Source organism: Podarcis cretensis (assembly GCF_951804945.1).
Source record: "Podarcis cretensis genome assembly, chromosome: 5".
In the NCBI taxonomy this organism is placed as follows: domain Eukaryota; kingdom Metazoa; phylum Chordata; class Lepidosauria; order Squamata; family Lacertidae; genus Podarcis; species Podarcis cretensis.
In genome coordinates this window covers 57,308,159-57,322,408 of record NC_137174.1, presented here as the reverse complement: position 1 = coordinate 57,322,408, position 14,250 = coordinate 57,308,159, and the positions used below count along the sequence as shown (strand labels likewise).

Genomic DNA, 14,250 nt, shown 5'->3' with positions numbered 1-14,250 from the left:
GTGTTTTTTCTTCCTGAAGACTCAAACATGTTCACCTGTTCCTGCTAAATCTTTTGTCTGTATTAGGAAGCACATCACTTGCTGCAGCACTCACCATTAATATTCAAGGTGTTACTTTTTAAATAATCCTGCTGGTGCAAAAAAAAAGAAGTGTCAATTACAAATAGAAAAACCAACCTGCTGGAAAAGAAATGCAGATCTCTTCCATGGCAACGTACAAAAATATCCAATCTTCCAAGGTCTCAGTGGGCTGAAACCACCTCCCTCTGCATTATTTCAAACTGAGATAAGAAGACAATTGGGCTGCAGCCTCTGCAGATTCACTAATTCCTTTCCTGTGCCTTTGAGAAGGGAAATGAGTAAGGTCACTCAATAAGTTAGTAGCAGAGGTGAGGAATGGCATCCAGGTATCAGAACCCTTTTGATACCCACTATCACTCTTGTTCTATCTACTACCATCATACATTGTAGTGTAGGTTATCTAGTCTGGTAGATTTGCATTTGCAATGCAGCAAGCAACTGTGTACTATTTATAAGCACTCATCCTGAGATTGAAATATTCTGAGAACCTGTGTTGGTCCCTACTGGTCATATAATTGGTTGGAGCTCACCTGAATCTTGATCAGATGTGAGATTCTGCTCATATGATAGAGAGCAAATAATCTTGTTACCCCGTTCGTATGAAACAGATAGCCAATGTGCTGCTCTCCAGATGTTGTTTGACTCCAGTTCCCATCAGCCTAAGCTAGCATGGCCAATGATCAGGGATGATGGGAGTTGTGGTCAAACAATATATTGAGGGTACCATGTTGGCTGCCCCAATGAAAATAACCTCCGCCTTGGGATGCTGTAGCAACGTGATGAAACCCTTGAGCCACTACTCCTGACATTAGTTGTCCTGGAAACCACCAAACACTCAAAACTCCTTGCAATAGAAGAACCACCCTACACACAAGTACCAGGCATAGGCAAACTCGACCCTCCAGATGTTTTGGGACTACGACTCCCATCATCCCTAGATAACAGGACCAGTGGTCAGGGATGATGGGAGTTGTAGTCCCAAAACATCTGGAGGGCCGAGTTTGCCTATGCTTGCAAATACTCACACCCACACAGCGTGATGGGCATTTGGGTGGTTAATAATATGACCCATTTGAATTACTCCATTATCTTTGTAACAGGGTTCATCACATGAGACCTGTTTCTCCCTCACAGCAGGGCTCAGATTTTCATTAGGATGATTAAAACCTGTGAAAAGTTTGATCCACTTTCAAGAATTCATTGGGAATCTTGCATATGTGTTTTCCTATCGAAGTTTATTTTTATTTCTGCGTCACCATCATTGTCTGTTGCAGGAAAGGAAAGGTAGATAGAATAGCTAGGTTACAGGCTTCATCATGCACCCCCTGTTCTACTAACTTCGTAAATACATGCTTTTTATTACACTTTCTCTCTCCCCTCCAAAAAATCTGGTTTATTTCTTTGACTTTATTTTGGATATCGAGAATTTGAGGCAGTCTGAATGAGGATACAACTGCAGGACAAGAGAGAAGAATTGTGGGTCTAAACTTTCTATCTGAGTGTCAGGAGAGTTTCTATGGCAGACTGCAAATTTTACTGCAGTGTGAATGCTTTTCAGTGTGCAGTCTCCATGAGCACCAGCATTCAAGAAGCTAAAAGAGGTGTCTTTGGATTAGCATTTCGTTTTGAAAAATAAGAGGGAAAGATGAATGATCTTTATACAATGACTAGTTCTCCACCATGACTTCTTCCATAGGAATATGAGATGTCCAGACACAACTATTGGGTTTTTTCTTTTGGAACTGGCTAGGATTTTTGAGGAGGAGTCTGCAGTTGACTGGGTGGCACGATGTACAATGAAAGGATCTGGGAAAGCCTTCCTGACCTTGGATTTTTGAAGCATGAAATTTAATTATTGTGATCTTACCATGCATGACTTGAAAGTTATGGCCCATAAAATTATCTCGTCTGCACACTTGACTCCATTACATCTCCATGGTGTCATCTCACTTGGGTTGGCTTTGTGCCACAAGACTAGGAGAAAGGAAGTTCCTAGGCTTGTCCTAGCCAGGTCTAACTCCTGGTCCCTGTTTTTCATATATTATGTCGGGACTCATTTGTTTCATGAGAGCTCCAACAGATGAGCTCCTCCTCAGAAATGAATGAAATCTGTGATTCACTGTAGGAGTGAGCATCTTTGTTGACATTGCATCCTATCAGAGGTATCTAAGGTAGCAAACAATTCTTAAAGGTAAAGGTAAAGGTACCCCTGCCCGTACAGGCCAGTCTTGACAGACTCTGGGGTTGTGCGCCCATCTCACTCAAGAGGCCAGGGGCCAGCGCTGTCCGGAGACACTTCCGGGTCACGTGGCCAGCGTGACAAAGCTGCATCTGGCGAGCCAGCACAGCACACGGAAACGCCGTTTACCTTCCCACCAGTAAGTGGTCCCTATTTATCTACTTGCACCCGGGGGTGCTTTCGAACTGCTAGGTTGGCAGGCGCTGGGACCGAGCAGCGGGAGCGCACCCCGCCGCGGGGATTCGAACCGCCGACCTTTCGATCGGCAAGCCCTAGGCACTGAGGCTTTAACCCACAGCGCCACCCGCGTCCCAGCAAACAATTCTTAGTTACATGTAATTAATGCAGTTTATGTGTCATGTTTTTGAACATGGCAGATGCCAAGCAATAGGTATAGTACATGTTGCATTTATTGCACTGTATGACGCCTTGGTTTGCCCCACCTACAATAAAACATGTTTCTCTCATATCGGTCTCCACAGCCACAGCAGGCGCTGTAACTCTTCAGTGGTTTGACTTTACCTTGAAAGGTGCACTCTCCCATTGTCTCCTGAGACAGATGCCAACAGCAGTTGTGTGGTGGTTATAGCATGTTCAACTGGGGAGACCCATAAAGCTCACTGGGTCACCTTGGCCAATTGCTTATCTCACTGCCTAAGTTATATCACAGGGTTGTTGCAAGGATAAAATAGAGGGGGGTAGCATACTCCCAACGTGCTGGAGGAAAGGCAGGTCAAAAATTGAACTTTTTCAGAGAGGAAGAAATGTCTGGCCATTTCGAACTTCTGGGTAACCAAATCTGCTTATTATACCACAGCGTGTGTTTATGACAGCAAGCAGTTCCCTGTAGAAACATAATTCAGTCTGGCTTTCTTTGCAGCAAATGCTGTTGTAGGTTTGTGGCTGCAAAAGTTGTTTGTCTCAAATGCTGCTCATTAATGGGCAAGTGACCTGATTGGCAGCTGCAACAGTACAAAATGCTTCCCTTATGCCAAATATATCAGATTATTATCTTTGTTTTGGAGGGGGAAGTTTATGCTTCTGTGATCCATTGGCATCCAATTCTGGGAATACACAGCACCCTGCCTATCCCTATTGAAAGTAGGTGGAGCTCTGTTTGTTTTGTTATAATGAGAACATGACTGTAGGTTTGTGCTCCAGTTTTGAATAACAAGGTTTTGTTGAAAGGAAACTTTTAAAAGTAATGCTTTGAACTGCAAAATAATAATAATAGGATTAATTTCTACATTGGTGATACTTTTTATAAGCAGAGCCTGGTTTTGTTTGGCATTTCACTTTTTTATTTGTCACAGTTAGCAAACTTTTCTCCAAGATGAACGCTTTATGCACCCAACTGTTGCTCTCAGTGAGTTCTTGATGAAGAATAAGTTTGTCAGAATGAGTGCCCCCGTGGTGTTCAAAACTATGACCCACTGCCAAAACAATCATGAACTTGTGAAAAATAATTTATGATTATGTATTTTCTTTTTTCTAAAAAAGCAAGGCATCTTTGGAAGTTTTTGTTACTTGTTTTTTATTGATTTTTTAAAGTGTAAATACATCTGCATAGACTTACAAAGTTGGTTTGCGGATGAATATATAACTTACAACAATTAAACTATAAACAGTCAAAATAATATGAGAGAATAAATGCCAGAGTAATTGCAATTATATTATTTTTGTCATTTGTTACATATATCATAATTTAATAGAGAAATTATAGGGTATCTTTGGGAGTTTTAAAGCAGTCCTGTGAATATGTTTTAGCGAAACAAGTATTATGGTAGTGGTAATATGCAGTATTGATTCATCATAAATGAATAGTAGCCTGTACAAAGCAAGTAAACGATCTGTTCTGCCCCATTTTCCAGAAACCATTATGCTGTGCCATTGATTTCAGATTTAGGATTTGTCTAAGTGCAGGAAAGAGGCTTTCAACACTTTATTTCACAACACTTGTGAACTTGTGAGATACAGCTGCGTTACCACCTTGAGCTTGAGGTAAATCCTTGTGTTAGTATGTGAGGATGAGTTTTCCCTTCCTGGCGCAAGGATGGTTCTGTTTTGATCTTCTGTAAGCCTCTATGACTTGAGGGGATGTGGGTTCAAGTCACCACTCATTCTTGAAGCTTATAGGATGATACTGTGCTTGTCACATGGTCTCTCAACCCTACCTCACAGGGGTTTTGTGAGGATAAGGAGGGGGGGAACCATTTGTGCTATGAGTTCTTTGGAAGGGTGGGATAAGATGTGGTTTATATAATAATCTCATAGGCCTGAATCATCCTATTTCCACATCTCTCAAACATTTGTAAAAAGACACTAGCAACATGAATTTAACTTTAGTAAAGCAAGTGTGAAACAATTGTTAATTTCACAAAAACATGAGTTAATTTCAGCCAGATGAGAATAATTAATAGATTTCTTACACTGCTAGGGCTATACTTCCCTTTGTGTCTTTTCTAGAACAAATTTAATTCTGTTCCAGCTTGAATAGTACATATGGTATGTATGCATGCAGTGATGGAGTCAGGTTATTCTGGTGGACAAGATTGTCATGTTGCAAGCGGTAGAATTTGTACAGAAAGGCTACCATTTCAAAAGTCCATGTCAGTTTTGGACTGGAATCTCCAATAGCAAAAGCTTGTCTGAGGAAGTAGAATGCTACTTCCCCTCATTCAAAAAACTATTGTGTTTAGACACTAGAATTGTGTCTGCGGTCTTCCTGTTCACTATTGTATCATTGGTTGCTGGGGAAACCAGCTATGGTAACTTAAGAAGGGAGATTTCACCCAGTGCAGCAACGGGACTGATGCTGACGGGTGTACAATATCATCCTCCCGTTGCATTTAGGAAGCTTGTTTTGTGCAGGGCTGGGGTGGGGCAACCAATAGTGTATATACTGCATGTGAACCCCACCCCAAAAACCCCCCACAGTTTTGTGTTGGCACAGTCCAGAGGTCTCTTATTAACTGCTGGTAATTCCAGCTTTTCCTTCATTAAAGTAAGTATCTGGCTCTCAATTTGGCAAGATAAATTAGAAGATACTACATTTCCAAGGACTAAAGCTGATGTAACGTAGCATTAAGAGTATCTGGTAGAAATCTCAGCCAAGCCTTAGGCAAATCCACTCGTTTCTTAAGCCTCTTCTGAAACACTCCACTTGCATAGACCCTTCCCCAAAGTCTTAGTGTTTGTCTAAGGAACATATAGACTAATAAAAAGAAGTTTCGCTACCATTATTTCCAGACTTAACCTGACTCACAGATCCAAAATAAGTCTGTGGGCAGTGTATGCACCAGCTGTACTTTGTGTTAATTGAATTATATGCAAATTAAGTTACATGCAGGTTGCCCAAGCTGCCCCTCCTCTAGCTTATTTTTCCAGTAGGGTTGGCAGTGCTAGGCCAATTGGCTGGTATAGCAGTAAAGAGGAAATTACCACAATTCTGTGAAGTAAAAAGGCAACACACACACACTGGTAATAACTGATTACCATTGTGTAATAATAATCTGTGGTCTGCTTCTGAGTTTCTGAATGCTAATAAATGTCAATGAAACAAAAAGTAGTAATGCATATTAAATTATATAAATGATAGTATGTGGAAGATCCCTGTGTCTACCCAGGAACAAGTTTCCTTTAAATCGGAGAATTGATTTTCCCCTGCTAAGTTGCAGTTTCCTTGTGCTACATGTTAGACTGTGTCCTTGTTACCTTATAAATGCCAGCATTGCCCGTTCACAGTATATTATTCAAATCTGATGGACTGAAAAATGGGGGGGGGGGGCAAATTATGTAGACCCCATTGTTTTCTTTTTAAATTATTAATCAATATGAGCAAAGGGTTAAAGGTAAAGAACCCCTGGATGGTTAAGTCCATTCAAAGGTGATTATGGGGTGTGGCGCTCATCTCACTTCAGGCCGAGGGAGCTGGTGTTTGTCCACAGACAGCTTTCTGGATCATGTGGTCAGCATGACTAAACTGCTTCTGGTGCAACGGAACACCATGACGGAAACCAGAGTACATGGAAACGCCGTTTACCTTCCTGCCACAGTCAATATGAGCACTTGACTATTGGTACATGAAAACAGTGCATCATAAAGTAAGCAAACTCCTGACTCTTCAGGTGACATTTGAGGAGGGAGTGGGAATAAGCAAAAAGGAAAAGGAATAAATTGGAAGCCGCATTGCACAAGCAGAAGTTCTTGCGCAGGGCTTCCGCCGGCAGGGGCCCCTTAGGTGAATCCGGCCCCTAGGTTCCCATCTGCCTCTTGGGCTACTTTTTAAAGTTCCCACTCACAAGAGGGTTTAACAGAATGAATGGGACAGAGAGTTGTGCAGCATTTGATGCTGGAATAAAGCTATATAAATTAAATGGCAATTAAGGAGAAGACAATTACCATAGTTGTCCCAAGGCCCTGGAATTACCCTCCTATGGAAAGTATGAAGCTGCTTCTTTATTTCTTTCCAGAATAATAATAAAAGCAAACACAAAACTTTCTTATTCCAGAGAGCATTTGTCTATTGAGTTGTGCTGGGCTGTTGCTATTACATTTTTCCAGTTCTGATGTTAGCTGTTGTAATGAATTTTCTGTTTTAATGTGATTGTTGGATGTTACGTATATGTGTTAATGTCTTGAGCTGAGGATATTTGGGATAGAAATATGTATTTTAAATTGAGTAAATAGAAGTGGAATACTGGCTCCGAAATACCAAGATTGGACTATTGAGAACAGTCAGCTAAAACTATTCATTACACACATACTGTGAGAGTAGAAGCTGTCCTGAGAAAATGAAGCATCTCTTATTTGTGTCATTATACCCTTTATGTGGAAGCGTGATCTATTTTTACCTGAGGTAAAAGAGTAAAAAGGGACTTGAAGGTGTGAGAGGAGTTTCTGACATAACACTGTTCGTGTAGTTCCTCCACCCCATAATAATTTGTATGTTCAAATGCACATTCACATTAACAGATCTTTTAAAAACAACTCATGCAGAAGTACTCTCAAAGCCTTTCAGCACAGTGAAGCCACATCTGCACCATATATTTAAGGCACTATTATACTACCTTAACAGTCATGGCTTCATAGTTTGTTCAGGGTGTTGTTCGGAGACCCCTATTTCCCTCACAATCCTCCTTCACAGCGAAGTGGGAATTGTAGCTCTGTGAGGGGAATAGGGGTTTCCTAACGATTCACAGCACCCTTAACAAACTACAGTTCCCAGGATTCCTTATGAGACACCATGGCTGTTAAAATGTTAAAATAGTAATTTCAATGCATGCTGCAGGGGTGGCCTATGTGTATTTTTATCGCCCAAGTTCATGTATCTTCCTTGGAGGTTGTGCTTCATTTGCAACAACAGTATTTTCCCCAAGCTGTCAAAACACTTTGGGTGGTATTCAACAAAGTTTTACTGAGAGTAGACCTGCTGAAATTAATGTGTGGGGTCCATTCATCTCAGTGGGTGCTTGCTAAGTGAAGCTTAGTTGAATACCACCTATTAATGTACCTGAGGAAAATGTGATGCACCCCTCAAATAGCACCTCCCTTGTTGTTATGCTTGCCATGTGGGAATGTCATTGGTAATACAATGTTTCTTGTGAAATTAGTGATCAGCAATGCAGCTTCTCCTTCCCATGCCCTGCTTACCCTATTCTGTTAACTTACTTCTTTATCATATTTAATTATTTTCTTTAATGGAAGCTATCTGATTTCAGGCTGTGTAATTTCTCCTCTGCAATGCTTTCCCAGTAATACTGATTAAAATAGAAAAGCACAGCAAGGCTTTTCTCCCCTTTCCTATCTCCCTTTTCCCATCAAAGGTGAGCCTTTTTTATTATTTAAAGTATTTGGTACAGGCTGGATCCTGGCTTGGTTCCTGAGTCATTTCTCCATCTCTCCACTCCTCTTCATCTGCAGTTCCCCACCCTATTCCCAAGGGTCTCTCACCCCAGAAGCAGATTTTCAGTATATACAAGGAAAGTGAAAGTGGGGGGGGGGGAGGCAAACTTCATTTCATTCACGAAAAGAAAATTGGGTCTCAGACCACTTGCAGCTTTTTTCTCATATGCAAGTGTGCATTTCTAGGAAGGCTGTGGAAGGGATTGGGCAAAACAGTCGCACAACTATTGTCCTTGCAGCAAAACCTCCTCCCTTGGCATCACGTGCGGATGCAATATTATCACTGGAATAAGGGACCTCCAAAATGCAGAGGGCCTTTTGTTCCCTGGTAAATGAGATATTACATTGCAAAACACTCTCCCTCTTCTATCTGTGGCCTCCAACATTAGGGGCAGGGATGCCTGAAGAGTGATGCCTGGAATAGACTCCCCAAGTGCTGCAGACTTGTACCTCTCACATTTGCTTTTTCTATTTTAAAGCTTCTCTCGTTTTCTATTTTAAAGCTGCTTCTCTCCTGAGTGTCACAAATGCTGCAAGTACTTACACAAAGCATCAGTCTCTTAAAACTGAGAGAGAACCAGAGCCAAACATGGGATGTCCCTCTAATAAGGAACAGTTGAGGTGGATGCGAAAGTATCACCTCTCGACCCTGTGCTTGACAGGAAAGCGAATGAAGCGTGGCCAGGGATTTTTTTTAGCATTGGCCTTTCTCAGCTCACATTTCCAGAAAGATGTTAAAAATTCAAATGTGCTCAAAAATGTTAAAAGTGAAGGTATGCGCCTGTTCCAAGTCGCCACCATATTTTATAGCCAGGCAGCGTCCATCTAATCCCTTTGTTTCTTCATTTATGTAACATTTTTGCTCCGTTTGGGGGTGGTTACGAGTCTTAACTGATTCATAGCTCAGCTTTTGCAGAGCTTATCTTAATTAACTAGCCGAGTAGCTGAGCTCTTGAAAACAGCTGTGGTTGCACGGAGCAACTTTGCTCAGGCAGAATGCATCTCTCATTTCTAACTAGCCAATGATATTGCCTGAGAATCCCTTGGTGCACAAATGCAGCAGCACTTTAGATAAAACATTCCAGAAGAAAATAGGGTGGGGGAAGCAGCAACCTAAAAAGCACTGGAGTAGGCAAATCTCCTTCCTTCCTTAAGAAATAGAGTCTGTGAGTGTGCCTATTGTAGGGCAATGAAACAATCAAGAGCCCACCCAACTCCCATAGAGCTTTCTGCAACCTCCCAGCCATTTCCTGCTCCCAGGAGACCTGAGGTGCCTAGACCTTGAGGTAAAAGCAGAGGAAACGGGAGGGCCAACACCAAATTCTTTCTCACTGCCTAGAGAGAAGATGGTGGCCTTCCTCTGCAGTGCAATTAATCCCCCTCCCACCTCCCCCTGCCTAGACCCAGAATTAATTACTTGATTATAAACCCCAAGTGGTAGTTAATAATAATCCCCTCAAAATTGGTCTTTGCTGTCATTTCCCCCCTCCCGCAAACTCTCTTTCCTGCTCCTAACCAGTTAACATTTCCTCCTGCTCTGTCCTTCCCGTTTTCATTAAAGGTTTGAAACTAGGCAGATTTTTTTCTCCTGAGGGGGATTAGGTGCACTGAGAGAATTAAGGGCAAACGTCTGTGGATTTTCTCTCTCTCACTGTGAGCGTGCCCTTGATGCAGCGTCTGGAGGTGCCCAGTACCGATCCTGTACTAGCAGCTTTTGGCTGGAGACCAGCTTCTCCAAGCCAAGCTGTTGAGCACATGATTCAAACTGAGTAGCCATTTTGGGATTGGTCAATTAGGTCCAGCTTTCCGCTCTTCTCTCTTTTACAGGAACTCAGTATTTGAGGGCAGAGTAGGTTTTCCCCATCTGATAATGGTTTTTAATGCACACACAACAACACACAAATTCAAATGCCCTTCCCCAAAAGCCTGGGCAGAAAGATCTTTGCATGCCAACAAATCAGCATCAGTTCTACTGTCATTTGCATAGAGTAAGGCTTGCTACCACAGAGAAGAGAAAGTGAGCATTTGGAGGGGTTGGTTCTAAAATGCTTTGTCGCCTTCTGTATCTCTAGGTCTATGTATGCTCAGGTCTGTATAAATACTCTGCTACAGCCTCTGAAATGGTTTGGGTGGGCAGTGTTTCTGTCGGTGTCCTTCATTCGTTCCCCAACCCTAAAAATATAATAAATATTTATCAGATCTGGCAGAAGTTATCTAATTAGGGAAGATGTGTTCTGCATGAAAATAAATCCAAATTCCTAGCCTAAATAATCTAAACTGCACATTGAAAATTGGGCTGCAACACATTGGAGTAATCCTATTCCCATTGGGGAGCAGCAAGGGGTGCTTCTCCAACAAAAACTATGCAGTGTCCTGCCTCCTCAACCATTGATATGGGAGGTGCTCTGTTGGCTAATCATTAGATTAACCATTAGATGATTAGGCAGGTAGATTTAAAATAATAATAATAATAATAATAATAATAATAATAATAATAATACCTAATTAATTTAAAGATTAGTACCCAAAAAAAAGTCATATGTGGTGGATGCCATCTTAGGAGAGGTATTTCCCCATCTTTCTCCCTGTGGAGGGAATGTTTCTTCCCTCCACCTTGCACATATTGAGTGTTGCCTAAAAAGCAAGAAACGTGTTCTTCTTTTGCAACTGTTGTTGTTTTCACTTATGGAATTTATGTAGAGTGGATTGATTTAAAACTCATACAATTAAGGAGTTAACTTCTTTAGTCAGATGATGGCTATTAAAAATAAAAATAAGAATCCTGTGCCCTGAAGAAATCAAGCAGATCTTATCACCCACCATCATGTTTTATAAAGCACCCCAAATTCTTCTGTGTGCTGTTCAATGAAAATCTTAAGAGGATGATTCTCTGCCTTTAGGTTCACACTCTAAATTTGGCCAATACAATGTGATGGCTAAAAGGGTGGGTAGATGGACAGAAGGGGAGGGAAGGAAACAAAATATATAGATGTTTGTTTATTTTGGGGGGGGGGGAATGATTCTTGATTGGTTCAGAGTCATCTGAAAGCACATGATACAGCTCCACCACTGAAAGTTCGTCGAAGGCTTGGCTCTGCCTGGATAAGAGCTCTCTTGAGAAGTAGGTGTAAGATGCTGCGACTTATGTGGAGGTGGAATGGGCTGCAAGTTTAATAAATAGATTGTTCTTTCCCCCTGTTTTATGGGAGACAGAGTCTCCTACCTGCCTTAAAGGTAAAGGTAAAGGTACCCCTGCCCGTACGGGCCAGTCTTGACAGACTCTGGGGTTGTGCGCCCATCTCACTTAAGAGGCCAAGGGCCAGCGCTGTCCGGAGACACTTCCGGGTCACGTGGCCAGCGTGACATCGCTGCTCTGGCGAGCCAGAGCTGCACACGGAAACGCCGTTTACCTTCCCGCTGGTAAGCGGTCCCTATTTATCTACTTGCACCCGGAGGTGCTTTCGAACTGCTAGGTTGGCAGGCGCTGGGACCGAGCAGCGGGAGCGCACCCCGCCGCAGGGATTCGAACCGCCGACCTTTCGATCGGCAAGTCCTAGGCGCTGAGGCTTTAACCCACAGCGCCACCTGCGTCCCTACCTGCCTTATGTATATTCAAATGCCCACATGTTTCCAGGATTCCATGTTCTGTGTGTTCAGTGATCACAACACATGGAAAAAATCCAGCCTTGCTTTTACTATACATGCTGCCTGTAGAACAGCTGTCAGGTGTGGTTGTTTTTTTCCTCATCAGTGGATAGGAGCTGATCCATATAGCCATGTTAATCAACATTATCTCCTTGTATACAGCCAGTGTGGCACATAGGATAAAGTGTCAGATCTCTTTAATCTTGCCCTGCTTTCTCTTTGTCTTTGGAATTGGGAAGAGATTTTTCATAAGGCAGGCTGAGTTGTACGGCGTGGCTTGCTTATTTAAGCCACGTGGGATCTGTGCCACAAATCTTATTTATTCCCTGTGATGTGCCTTGATCTTTCATTGTTGCCTAGTTAACCTAGTGAGTCATCATACTATGATTATGGGAGCCGCTGTGATGTAATGGATAGAATGTTTGGCTTGAACCAGGGAGACCTAGATTCAGATCCCTGCTCTGACAAGAATCTCCTTGAGTGGCCTTGGGCACGTTGCTGTCTTTTAAGTCTGGCCTGCCCCAGAGGGCAGTTGCAAGGATAAAATGTCCTTGGCTTTTTGGAAGAAGGGCAGGTGCAGATTAAACAAACATGTAAACTGCAATTATCCACATGATAGTTGATCAGCAAGAGCCACAGCAATTGGATAGAGCTTAATCATCATGTGAAATAATTGTTGATCAGTACCATAGCTGGACAATGTTATCTGGGACAAAGGTTTGCATTTTACTGTTAAGATTATACACCAAACACATTTGTTGATGCAGAAGATAAAGACTCTGCAGGACTAGTTTATCTGGATCTTTTATTATCACAAAAAGCTCATTTGCCAGAAATGAGATCAACTTCCCCAGCTGCATGAAGTCAACCAGGAAGCTTTCTCATCCGAAAAGGTGTTTGCCTAAAGCCCTTTCATCTCTCTTACGTCTTCCAAACCAGTGAAGATCCATTATAAATAATGTCCTTCCCCCACTCTTCAGAAAGGACTGAAAATTCCAACGTCTGGATTAATTTCTGCCCCATTCATTCATTGTGCCATTGTCAAAAGTGCCATTTTATTCCTCCCACCCTGGTCATTTCTCCAGATATGATATCTGGGCTGGATGAGGGCCCGGAAAAGCCAGCCTGGTGAAGGCAGTTAACTAAAAATTGGGCACAATATGGAAGTTCATACCTTCAGTTGATATTACACTAAAGCAGGCTTGCACAACTTGTGACCTACCAAGCATGTATACTGATTCATGTTTGTGTCTGTAGAAGAGATGTTGAGTACCTGGTAAGCTAAATGGGTCACAAGTTGTAGAGGCCTGCACTGGGGGATATAAGCATTCCAATATTATTGGTCTCTTTGGTTGCTGTACTATCAGTAGTATATATTGCTTCCACCACTTACTGTATTTTTTGCCCTATAGGACGCACTTTCCCCCCTCCAAAAATTAAGGGGAAATGTGTGTGCATCCTATGGAGTGAATGCAGGCTCCTTGGCTTCAGTGATAGCAACACAAAGCCTCCGCAGCGCAGAGCAGAGGGAGTGCTCCCTCCATGCTCTGGAGGGTTCGCGTTGCTTTCACTGAAGCCTGGAGAGCGAGAGGCGTCAGTGCACACCGACCCCTCTCACTCTTCAGGCTTCAGGGATAGCCCCCTGAAGCCTTCGGAGCGCAGCGCGAGTTCCCGCTGCGTTCTGGAGGCTTCAGGTTCCTTTCGCTGAAGCCAGGAGAGTCTTCAGGGGGCTTCTTAAAGAGGATGCCAAAATAGCAAGCGGGATCCATCCCGCTCGCTGTCTTGGCTTGGGCCATGGTTGCGCGCAACCCCTCCGGTAGGGAGAAGTTGCGTGCAGGCTATACGCTGCTCTTTGGGGCTGGGGGGAAATAATATTTTTTTTCTTGATTTCCCCCTCTAAAAACTAGGTGCGCCCTATGGTGTGAAAAATACGGTAATCTTCCATGTTCCTTCATAATGTGCTCCTTCCTTCCTTTTCGCCAGATCGATCTAAAATGTATTACTTGGCATTTCCTAAATCGTGCTGTTGATAACCAAAGTCAAACTCTTCTATTATTTACAATGTCTATCTTCTTAGGTGTGTCAGTAGTACATTTTTTTAAAAGTACTTTAAAAATGGCAAGCAGCTACATGGTTTATTGATATAAGAATCACGACAATAATAAAAAATCTCAAAAATTAAATACGAAGTAAAACTGAGGAAAAAATTACATAAACCTCAAACAGGACTGAGTCAAGCAAAATGAAAGCCGAACTCTTGTATATGTTACAGTGTTGCCCATTGTGTTAATAATAACCTTGAAATAATTAACTGTGAGAGCATGAGACTGTTTTTTAAAAAAATGTTTTAGATATGTGTTTTGTTTTTAAGTGTATTGGCT

General features: G+C 42.3%; 1 protein-coding gene and 1 long non-coding RNA gene across 4 annotated transcripts in view; one reads left to right on the top strand and one right to left on the bottom strand.

Annotated features, from left to right (window-relative positions):
- The window catches only part of TRIM8 (tripartite motif containing 8), a 69,491-nt gene that overhangs the window by 41,003 nt on the left and 14,238 nt on the right, over positions 1-14,250 (top strand). The gene's annotated exons all lie outside the window — the stretch shown is intronic.
- On the bottom strand, positions 11,234-12,561 carry LOC307216867. Its single transcript, XR_013839352.1, has 2 exons — positions 11,822-12,561; positions 11,234-11,447 (listed from the first exon to the last, which is right to left on the bottom strand). It is a non-coding gene; the product is annotated as an uncharacterized lncRNA (long non-coding RNA).